This window comes from Schistocerca piceifrons, chromosome 9 (assembly GCF_021461385.2).
Source record: "Schistocerca piceifrons isolate TAMUIC-IGC-003096 chromosome 9, iqSchPice1.1, whole genome shotgun sequence".
Classification (NCBI taxonomy): domain Eukaryota; kingdom Metazoa; phylum Arthropoda; class Insecta; order Orthoptera; family Acrididae; genus Schistocerca; species Schistocerca piceifrons.
Window position 1 is genome coordinate 214,137,717 of NC_060146.1, and position 9,493 is coordinate 214,147,209.

The window sequence follows — 9,493 nt, forward strand, 5'->3', positions numbered from 1 at the left end:
ATCGATTCCGTATTCCTGGATTTCCGGAAGGTTTTTGACACTATGCCACAAAAGCTGCTTGTAGTAAAATTGTGTGCTTACGGAATACCGTCTCAGTTATGTGACTGGATTTGCGATTTCCTGTCAGAGATGTCACAGTTCGTAGTAATTGACGGAATGTCATGGAGTAAAACAGAGGTGATTTCTGGCGTTCCCCAAGGTAGTGTTATAGGCCCTTTGGTGTTCGTTATCTATATAAACGATTTGGGAGACAATCTGAGCAGCCATCTTCGGTTGTTTGCAGATGACGCTGTCGTTTAACGACTAATAAAGTCATCAGAAGATCAAAACAAACTGCAAAACGATTTAGAAGAAATATCGGAATGGTGTGAAAAGTGGCAATTGACTTTAAATAACGAAAAATGAGGTCATCCACTTGAGTGCTGAAAGGAACGCGTTAAACTTCGGTTACACGGTAAATCAGTCTAATCTAAAAACCGTACATTCAAGTAAATACCTGGGTATTACAATTGCGAACAACTCAAATTGGAAGGAACAGATAGAAAATGTTGTGGTGAAGTCTAACCAAAGACTTCGTTTTATTGGCAGGACACTTACAAAATGTAATAGACCTACTAAGGAGACTGCCTACACTACGCTTGTCCGTCCTCTTTTAGAATACTGCTGCGCGGTGTGGGATCCTTACTAGATAGGACTGACGGAGTTCATCGAAAAAGTTCAAGGAAAGGCAGCACTTTTTGTATTATCGCGAAATATGGGAGAGGCTGTCACAGAAATGATACAGGATTTGGGCTGAACATCAGTAAAAGAAAGGCGTTTTCCGTTGCGACGGAATCTTCTCACCAAATTTCAGTCACTAGGTTTCTTCTCCGAATGCGAAAATATTTTGTTGACACCGACCTACATAGGGTGGAACGATCACCACGATAAAATAAGGGAAATCAGAGCTCGTACGGAATGATATAGGTGTTCGTTCTTCCCGCGCGCTATACGGGATTGGAATAATAGAGAATTGTGAAGGTGGTGCGATGAACCCTCTGCCAGGCACTTAAATGTGATTCGCAGAGTATCCATGTAGATGTAGATGTAGATGAACGTCCGAGCAAGTACAATTCCTCGTGCCAGTTCGATGTTTGCTGCTTACCGCCGTCATGTTTTTGCGACTTGTGGGCCGCTGCGCACGAGCGACGGGCGGCAGCGATCTGCCAGCAGGTCGTGTGATCTGTCATCGGGGCAAATCGCAGACAGCGGCCACTGAGCGCTGATCGCTTGTAATTCCTGTGCAGCCTGACCAATCACATGCGGCGCGTGATAATACGACTGCCTGGCTGTGACTCGATGGTATAGTTACTGAGCGCGCTTGCGAAGTTTTCTTTCGTTTCGTTTTGCTTCGCCCTAGCCATGTTACGTGAAAAATTTCCGTTGGAATTTATAGCTAGGGACCTATAGAGCGAGCAAGGGCTATTGAAAAGTGAAACTGTAACCGATGCGCCACCCGTATTACGAAGTAATACGAATATGAGGTCTGTTCAGAAAATTCAGGAATTTTGTCTACAAAATTTTTCTACGCTTACTTTTTACTTATTGTGCATGGTCTCCTTCGAAATACTCTCTTCCACAAGTGATCCCAATGTCGTTTCCAATACCGGAAGCACTTGCTGGACCCCGCGAAGCGCCGTCTGCAAATTTTCTTTTATCTCGTCTAGCGTTGCAGAATTTCTTCCTTTCAATGGCATGTTCAACTTTGGAAACAAAAAACTCAGCAGGGTCCAGGTCTGGAGAAGACGGAGGATTAGGCAGCACAGTGATTTGGCTTCCTGTGCAATAGTCACGCACCAACAGACATGAATGTGCGGGTGTGTTATAGTGATGCGGGAGCCATGAATTGCCTCGCCACATTTCAAGCCGTTTCCTTCCCACATTTTCCCACAGGCGTCGTAACACGCCTGAAAGTACCACCAAGTAACAACTTGTCCCTGTGCCAGTAATTCGTGACAAACTAACCCTTCAGAGTCAAAGAAAACTATCAGCATGGCTTTCACGTCCGACCTGACCTGAGGAGACTTTTTTGTTCTGGAGAACCTTTCCCCACACATTGCGAAAACTGAACCTTGGTGTCATCACCAGTACCGTAGACCCAATGGTTTTATCTTGGAACTCTTCCATTTGGTCCGTGTTTGCATAGAAAAACAGTAATATCAGAAATTGAGTCCACCTTGATGCAAAACATCTTGTTATTCATATTAACAGAATCTTCCGTCGTTTCTCGGTAGAACAACATTATAATAAATGAAAAGCACCAGTTTACTTTTGTTCTACAATATTACTTTTGTTGTTAACCGGTTTTCGGCTTACTAGGCCATCTTCAGACATTTACTGAGTATTATCACCAAAAACGCTAAATGTTAGCAAACAACATTGGAAGAGAAGTAACACATCTAGACTGAAGTAGAAACATACAGCAAGTAACATCTTTGCAATGAAAAAGTAAAAACTGAACAGTACATAAATAACAATGGAGTAGACAGGAAAACCTTTAGCACAAAATAGGAACAGCATGCCTACATAACAGCTTCTATTAACAAACAAAACTAATAAAATAAAATAAAATTAGTACTAGACAACGCTGCATCAGGAGGTATGAAACATGGAGAGTGATACAAAACCAATTAAAGAGACAGTTATCAATGTAACTACAGAATACATAAGGAACTTAAGCAATATCAACAAGATAAACAGAAATTAATAAATGCAGGAAAATGGAGGTGTTTGAGGGAACCTACAGTTTGAGAGTGTGGTGGTACTGCATTTGAACATTAACATTATAATCAAAGCAGTGGTTGTGTAACAGTTTTTATTAAATAAATGAGCAAAGTAAAATATGAACAGTATTTGATGAGACAACTATAAGGGGTGTCAAACATGGACAGTAATACAACTACCAGTTAAAAGAAAACCTTAACTATTGAAACTACAGTCTATGTGCAATACAAACTTCAGCGAAACAAAGCAACCTAATGAATACAGGAAAATGGAAATATGTAGGAAGAGAGAGTGTGGGAAGTAATGAACGACATAGATGATTATATGAAGTTCAGGAGAGGGAAAGTGTTGAGCTGTGTCTGGTGATTTAGGATGAGATCTGGACTGTGAGCAAGATGTTTGTTAATTTCCAGGGCTTCCAGCAGGTTGAGTTTATGGCCTTTGTTTGCTAAGTGAAGTACATGTGACAGTGGCTGGTAGTTGTGGCACTCACTGAGTACATGCTCAGCAAATGCAGAGTCTGAATTCTGCAACCTCCAGCTGCGTTCATGTTCAGCCAGCCTAGTTGATATGTCTCTGCCTGACTGACCAATGTAAAATTTGTCACAATCAGAACAGATGATTTTGTATACCCCACTGTTCGCTAATAACTGGATCTTGTCTTTGCTATTAAAAGCACACTGGAATGTCGTGTTCCTGGCATAGTAGGAAAGCCCATACTTGCAGGATTTCAGTGCTTTGGCTACAATCTGTGATACCTGACCTAGAAATGGTAGTGTACACCATTTCTTGCAGACAGTGGATGGGGAAGCAGGTGGGGCATGGAGGAGGGGTATAATTTTCCGTTTTATTAATAGAAACTGTTAATTAGGTATGCTATTCCTGTTTTGTGCTAAACGTTTTCCTGTCTACTCCATTGTTGTCTATGTACTGTTCAGTTTTTACTTTTTCATTGCAAAGATGTTACTTGCTGTACGTTTCTACTTCAGTCTAGATGTGTTACTTCTCTTCCAATGTTGTTTGCTAACATTTAACTACTTTGGTGATAATACTCAGTTAATGTCTGAAGATGGCCTAGTAAGCCGAAAATCGATAAACAATAAAAGTAACATTATAGAACAAAAGCAAACTGATACCTTGTTATTCGTTTATTTCTTTACTGTCCCAAACTAGTTTCGGCGACAAATATCACCATCATCAGTGTTTTTTTATTATTTTTTTTATGAATCTAAAACATGCAGAAAATAGTGTGGTTATACAACCACAGTAAAACATTATTACATTTTTACTATTCCTTTTTTGAGATATAGTTTTCTATGGATACTTTCGTACTACCTTATTTATTGTATGTTACACCATGTTTTAAGCAATTATTGTCCCTGTTTGCGATATATTTTCTATGCTCTTTTTTTCTGTTGGCGCTTTTTACCTAGCGAACATCGTGTCATCTGCGACCATGTGAGCGGTTGTTAGTAAACAAAATACTAAAAGGTCAACTTTGCATGTCAGCAATATATAGTTGGGGTTGTGGTAGTGTTGTGGAAACCATTTATTTCGTGTGTCCTGAGCTTTTACTTAGCTATTCGTGTACTCACGTTCGTTTGATGGTACGTGGCAGATTTTATACACAGAATAACAAAACTTTCGCACTTTGTTTCTGATCCAGAATATGGATGCAGATGACACGCTGTTCGGTAAGTAAAAAACAGCAACAGAAAAAAAGAGCACAGAAAATATGTCGCAAACAGCGCCAATAATTGCTTAAAACGTGCTGTAACATATAATAAATAAGGTAGTATGAAAGTATCCATAGAAAACTATATTTCAAAAGACGAATAGTAAAAATGTTATAATGTTTTACTGTGGTTGTATAACCACGCTATTTTCTGCATGTTTTAGATTAAAAAAAACCACTGATTATGGTGATATTTGTCGCCGAAACTAGTTTGGGATAATAAAGAAATAAACGAATTAAAAGGTGTTTTGCATCAAGGCGGACTCAATTTCTGATATTACTGTTTCACCGTAGACCCACGTGTCATCACTAGTAATGATTCTCTAAAGGAACATCTTGTCCCCATTCGCACGATCCAAAAGCTCTTAACACATTGCGAGGCGAAGATTTTTCTGATCTTGACTCATGAGGCGTGGGACGAACTTGGCGGAAGCACGAATCATTCCAATATGCTGTGTCAGGACTTCGTGACATGATCCAACTGAAATGTTACATTCTTCTGCAATCTCTCCGACAGTCAGTCTTCGATTGGCACGGACAGTTACATTGACGTTCCCGACATGAGAGTCCTCTGTAGACATCGAATGGTGTCCTGAACAAGTGTCGTCTTTAACTCCGTTCGGCCACTTTTAAAACGTGTGAATCATTCGTAACACCGAGTACGGCTTAAGCGTAGGCTTCATGCATTATTTGGTGTGTCTCTGTAAATGTTTTATTGAGTTTCACGCGAAATTTAATGTAGACGCGTTGCTCCTCTGTCATCTCGAAATTCGTAAACTATGCGACACATTGTTCTACTGACCACAGGAATGAACAACAAGTAAAAGACATACAACAATGAAACTTCTGACAGTTACACATTAAATACAGACGTGCGCAGGAATGCGAACCGCATTTCGCTCCAGCACACCATTGGCAAGAAATTACGAATGTTCCGAAATGTTTTGAACAGACCTCGTATAGAAAAAAAAGCAACGATACCCTCTAATTTTTCAGTGATAAAAATTTTGATGTTTGTGCTGTAGAAGCAGAACTGACTGAGCATTCAGACTAATATCACGATACACTGGGCTCCAACTGATGTCTTGGAATTATTTAAGGAAGAACTACACTTTTTACTAAGGTTTTTGTGTTCCAAACAGAATGAAGTGCCATAATATGAAGTGGACATTTTAATTTAAAAGTTCATTTATGCAGCTATAGTCAAGTCTCTTGTCATTTCACGAAATCTAACTCTCTCTCATATAATGTATAACAAGAGTGATGGTAATCAGCGATGTTGCCGTTGACAACATTTTTAGGTCCACGCCGATGTTGCAGGGAATTGAGAACTAATCAGCCGGCGGTTGTGGCCGAGCGGCTCTAGGCGCCTTAGTCCGGAACCGCGCTGCTGCTGCGGTCGCAGGTTCGAATCCTGCCTCGGGCATGGATGTGTGTGATGTTCTTAGGTTAGTTAGGTTTAAGTAGTTCTAAGTCTAGGGGGACTGATGGCCTCAGATGTTTAGTATTTAGAGCCATTTGAACCATTTTTTTGAGGACTAATCAATGAAATAGGAATTAAACTAGCAAGCTAGAAGGCTGTGCATTTGGCACCTATTCTGTAAAGTAACCAATAACCTATAGTTGCTAAGATCCGAAGAAAAGCATATAGAAACGAATTTAATAAATTCCAGTCCGAAACTTCTTTTTTTTTTGCCAGTATTTGTGAAGATACAGAGGTCAACAGCCATTACTGCTAAGCTCTTAACGATTTCTTTTCCACAGCAGAACCTCTAGACATAATGGCATTCGTAATACTGGTTCAAATTGCCTGACAAATGTCTCCTATATGCCGCGCACGTTCCGAGTGATTATTTTCCATGGTATCGCTAGCGACGGACCGCTACAATCAGTCGCTTGTGTGTGGGAGCCCTAATTAAGATCCGCCGTGTTTCTTTCAACTCGAAAAAGCCATTCGCGTATTGGTCAGTGAGCAACTGTGACGTCACGCGACGGGGTCACGGGTTCGAGGAGGCGCAGTTAACGGCTTGTGCGCGGAGTGTGCGGTTCGAGTTGCACTTTCTGTGTGCCCGGTCCCGTGTGTTTCTCGCTGTTGTTCCGTTTTCTCCGTCCGCGGTCGTTGATCCATCGTTGCAGCCGTCTTCCAGCGAAAGGTAAGTCATCTCTATGGCCTGACAAACAAATATCTTACGCTATGATTGTCTGTGACAGCCTTCGTCGCTAACTGACCTGTGCAAGCTTTCGTACCGGTTGAGTAAGATGAACCATGAGCTCTCAAATCTTACTTCGACCCACATGCATTTAACGTCTCGGTTTCACGAGTGGCCAACTTCAAAACAGATTTCTGTTAAGTTCAGTTTGTAATATCGTTCGTTACTTCGTCACCGCATATACGACGTATAACGCTTCGCTATATCGCTGCCATATATTAATTATCTTTCGTATTTTACTAAATACTGTGAAAGTATCTTACAATCGAAAAAAAAAAAAATTAGCCAGAATGAAAGTTAGTGCAGAGGTAGAGCTTGAAAAGCATCATACAACGTACTACACACTCGATGGAATTCGAATTTTTTTGTAGATGACATGTAGTTCCATTTTACCGTTGCTACTAGTAGTATTTTGTTCCATCTATAGCAACTTCGTTATTTTCAAAAGACTGTGAGAAGGCATATTGGTCAATTCAATTAAAGTTTGCTCATGGGCTAACAAGTATATAGTTACATGGAAATATGAAAAATATCATTTCTGTTCTGTGCATCACGCATAGGAGAACCGATAGAGGTACTCAAGGTACCCTCCGCCACACACCGTCAGGTGGCTTGCGGAGTATGGATACAGATGTAGATATAGATACTTGCATTTTACTGATTAATTACTTCCTTCAGTACATTAATTTGTGGGCGTCAAATTCGTTTTATCACTCGTCAATACATTTTCCAGTTTACGAAATGATTTAGAATTTAAATGATTCCAAGTAATAATTTTCTAAAGAAATTGTGGAGTGTGGTTGCTTTGAATAACTGTGGCGTCTCAACCAACGATCGTTCGTAAATTTGCTTTATCTTCTGCATTATTCCTTCTTAATATTTTTTTCTAATTTTGCTAACTACGCTAAGATGGCCCTTGTAGCACATGGACTGTCTCGTTTTTGAATTGATACGAACACTAATTACATTGCCTGTAGGTGTTAACTTCAGGCAATCAATGTGAACGTACAACTTCCGCGTACATTGTTCCATCAAGCCCAACCTATAGAAAGCTTCAGTTGCTTTGGCGCTGTAGCTTGAACGACAGTCGGTTCTGCGTAGGCGCCTAGCACGCCGAGCGATTGCCGATTATTTCCGAAGGTCGCCGAAGGTTGCGCGGGATGTTCGAATGGGGCGCGCTGACCGACGAATCGCTGTTCAGCTGTTCGCTGTGATATAAACATGTGTGGCGGCCAACGCAGTGCGATGTAATCTATCAGCTGATAGGCCGTCAGCGACACACCACCTACCGAACAGCACCGAATTCCCCCGAGGGCAGCCGAGCCCCTGCGACGGCAATATTAAACAGCTGTTAAAGCCGTAGGTCAGGGAAACCTACGGTGTGAGCAATGAGGTTGTGAAATCTCGTAACTGTGGTACTGGCTAAAGTTTGTCTATAAGCACTCTGCACACTTTGAATGTCATTACACTGCTAGTACAAACAGATCCCGTTCAAACGTATAATGTATTTTATACACGCTTTGCATAGGCATCGTAACAACTTTCATTATCCAGATTGAGATTTTCACTCTGCAGCGGAATGTGCGCTGATATGAAACTTCCTGGCAGATTAAAACTGTGTGCCCGACCGAGACTCGAACTCGGGACCTTTGCCTTTCGCGGGCAAGTGCTCTACCATCTGAGCTACCCAAGCACGACTCACGCCCCATCCTCACAGCTTTACATCTGCCAGTATCAGCGCACACTTCGCTGCAGAGTGAAAATCTCATTCTGGAAACATCCCCTAGGCTGTGGCTAAGCCATGTCTCCGCTATATCCTTTCTTTCAGGAGTGCTAGTTCTGCAAGGTTCGCAGGAGAGCTTCTGTAAAGTTTGGATGGTAGGAGACGTGATACTGGCAGAAGTAAAGCTGTGAGTACCGGGCCTGAGTCGTGCTTCGGTAGCTCTGATGGTAGAGCGCTTGCCCGCGAAAGGCAAAGGTCCCGAGTTCGAGTCTCGATCGGGCACACATTTTTAATCTGCCAGGAAGTTTCATATCAACTTTCATTATCTTGAATGGACTTTACTTAAAGCTTTTACATCCACACGGATACTCTGCAAGTCATATTTAAGTGCGTGGCAGAGAGTTCACCGAACCACTTTCACAATAATCCCCTACTATTCTAATCTCGATCAGCACGCGGGAAAAATGAACACCTCTATCAAACCGTGTGAACTCTGATTTCCCTTAATTTAATTGATGCTCTCACTTTGTAGATCGGCGTCACCAAAATACTTTTCATTCTGATGATGAAATTGGTGATTGCAAATTTTGTATGAAGATTCCGCAGCAACGAAAAACGCCTTTCTTGTAATGATCTTCACCCCAACTACTGTATCATGTTAATAACACTCCTTCCCCCACTTCAAGATAGTACAAAACTTTCTCGATGTAACACGTTAATCATGTATTGTAAAGACCCAGAACGCGCAGCAGTACTCCAAAAGAGGACGGACAAGTGTAATGTATGCAGTCTCTTTAGCAGATCTGTTAGATTATCTAAGTGCTCTGCCAATAAAACGCAGTCTTTGGTTTGCTCCCCTCCCCTCCCCTCCCCCTCCCCCTCCCCCCCCCCAACATTTTGTATGTGATCTTTCCAATTTAAGTTATTCGTAATTGTAATTCCTAGATATTTAGTTAAATTTAAGGCCTTTAGATTTGACTGATCTGTTGTGTTAACCGAAGTTTAACGAATTCCATTTAGCACTCATGGGGCTGACCTCACGCTTTTAGTTATTTGGGTCAA